Source organism: Suricata suricatta, chromosome 9 (assembly GCF_006229205.1).
Source record: "Suricata suricatta isolate VVHF042 chromosome 9, meerkat_22Aug2017_6uvM2_HiC, whole genome shotgun sequence".
NCBI lineage: Eukaryota > Metazoa > Chordata > Mammalia > Carnivora > Herpestidae > Suricata > Suricata suricatta.
The window spans coordinates 130,524,770-130,527,531 of NC_043708.1; the positions used below are offsets into that span (position 1 = coordinate 130,524,770).

Sequence of the window (2,762 nt, forward strand, 5' to 3'; positions counted from 1 at the left end):
TTAAGCACTGTCTGCCCCAGGGATCACAGAGGGGAGGGGGGTTCTCTTCCAGGACTGAATGGGCCCGGAGACATGGGCACAGGGCTGAACTCTATTGCTTCTCAGTGGAGGGTCGGGCCTGAATAAGCAGATATTTGGCTTTACAGAGTGTCTGATGAAGTTGCAAAGACAAGCCTGGCATTATTATTTTACACTTACAGCGCTTTTGAAGCAAGAGTGCTTTGTGCTGTCATACAAGTTTATCTTATATATGCCAGTAGTCATGGGGAAAAAAGCAGAGACAAATTCTGAAAAGAAGTGGGCAGTACTTACATCCCAAAACCCTGGCATCAGACCCTTTAGGAATCATGTTCGTTGAACCTGGGAGTTACGGCAGGTGCATCAGCAACTAGCCACAGAAGGTTGAGACCTAGTGATGTTCTTGAAATCACAACTAGTTTAAGTTGGACTAGGAAGAACTATAACTAATAATAACTGCTATTTCTTCTCTGGCGCTTTGTTGAGTACAATAAACGCCTTATCAGAGTAAGTCTTTCCCATAGCCTTACAGAGGATGTGACCCCTGTTTTACCAAGAAGTGAAGTGATATTATTTGCCTATTTCCATAGGAGGAATCAATGCTGTAAATGAATCTACTGTTTCATTTCAACTGAATTGTTGATAGAAATAAGAGACTCGGCACCAGTCAGAACACAGAATTTGAGAGCACACAAAAGAGAGGAGAGAATGGAGGGGTCTTGTCGTTACTGACCGAAAGATAATCACTTCCACCTAGGTTGTTTTTTTAGTTATACAAAAGCATTCAGTAGACTATTTGTGGGCAGTAGAATATTTGTTTATTTGTTTATTTGTGGGCAGGATGCTGGAGGTTCAGACTAGTTCTAGATGTGGCTATGTAGTGTCTTACCAATGCTCCTTCTTGCCTCCATTTAGAGCTACGCCCACCGGAGGAGGATGGTACTGCTCCAATGGAATTCTCACTTGGCATCACAAAGCAAGAGTCTGCACCCAGGTTGCTGATGGGCTCTGGGAACTCTGAGAAGACAAGTAAGCTTTCTGATCCTGTGTCCTTATCTGTAAAACAGAGCCAATCCTACTCCCTCTATAGGATTATTGAGACACACAGACAAATCATACTTGTGAAAACCCTTAAGCATGCTGTACAAGTGTTGGGTACCACCCTTACTTAGGGACAACTGGCTCTCCTTTCTTCCCCCGGGAACACACCCTTCCCCAAGTGTCTTCCATTACTACTTCCCTCAAAGGGAACCGCAAGAGATACCTGACTCATAAGAGCACACAGCACTGTCTTTGCTTTATTCAGGGTCATTTTTCCTCTGTCTTCTTTCTATTGGCCACATGGCCTTTGAGGACTGACAGTGACCCCGATTAGGTGGCTCACTTCTTCATGCCCAACCAGAAGTCTCTTTAAAAGACTGAAACATGTCTCCTTTCAGCACCCACTCTGTAAGAGGCAAGTTGACATGAAGATAATCTAAAATCACAGGCAAACTGCCCAATGCAGTTATATCTGACATTAGATCATAAACTTGTCCTCAAAAAACCTCAGAAGCAAACACAAGTACACACATCTGCACACGTTCATGTAAAATATGCAACCTCAGTGTGACAAGAAACTCTTGCCCTACCTCATGCTCCCTGCCTAAGCAGGATCTTCACCAACTGCCAATAACATTCTAGAAGGACAAAAGCTCTCCACTGAAGTCAAGCTGGGGCCATGTACTGATCATCTTGGACCAAAGCCTCATTGCCAAAGCAAGAACAACGTTAGGAATGGGCTGAAGTCTTCCCAATCTGAGAGGGGGGTCTCTCATCACTCTGACCATCCCTTAGTGCCAAAGCGGTCTAGCTTCTGGAGGTATTGACCTCAACTTATGTTGACTGTCCCCATCACCTCTTCCAGGCTACTACTATGCACCGGCCTAGCCAGCTGCAGCTGCCTGGAAGAATGCCCTGCTGTGGAAAATGGAAAGAGGCTCAGTTCAGTGCACTTGAGGTGGGATGCACTCGCTGCCCATAGAAGCAGATGCATGACTTTCTAACTCAGCCACAGCTGCGATCACAGGTGGACCCACCAGGACATGACGGGCAACAGCTACACACAGATACATATCATAACCCCCGTCTACTCCTTTCACCGTGAGAATCTTGGGCAACTTCTACAGAGAGCAATTAGGCAATGTTTCCGAATGAAAAACGCATGTGCCACTTGATCAGGAAGCTCAGATTCTAGAGATTTGCCGTATTAATACTCTTGCTCATGTGTGAAATGTCATATATACAGTATTTATTGAAGCAACGTTCATAATGGCAAACAAATTGGGAGGAAAAGAACTAAGCATCAATCAATATGGAGCCCGTCAAACAAGTAAAGATAGATCCATGGAGCAGTGGTATCGTGGTGATAATTATGCTTAGCAAGCTGCGTGAATTGATAACTGACAAATCAGAAGGGACAGTCGGTAGATAAGAACAGAAGCCAGCTGGCATGTCCATGCCTATGCCCACGAGCCGAATGTCAGTCACGATGGCAAACCATGTGGCAGTTAAGCCACGTGACCTCCCTGCAGTCACAGTTCTTGCTCCTGGTTTTAAAGTTGATTTTAGATCATTGTTCAGTTAAGAAACTCAGGCTGCAAGTTGCACCATCTTGCTTCAGTTCCCCTGGCTGCATTCTTCTGTGCACAGCCTTCCTATAAGCAAGGAATGTCCATGCTTATTTAAAGGGTGAATGGAAGAGC

The 2,762-nt window shown here is 45.0% G+C and overlaps 1 long non-coding RNA gene across 1 annotated transcript; it reads left to right on the forward strand.

Annotated features, from left to right (window-relative positions):
- Window positions 1-310: 310 nt before the first annotated feature.
- Window positions 311-2,408, forward strand: LOC115301825. The gene is made up of 3 exons (XR_003913308.1): window positions 311-401; window positions 934-1,047; window positions 1,925-2,408. It is a non-coding gene; the product is annotated as an uncharacterized LOC115301825 (long non-coding RNA).
- The last annotated feature ends 354 nt before the right edge of the window (window positions 2,409-2,762 follow it).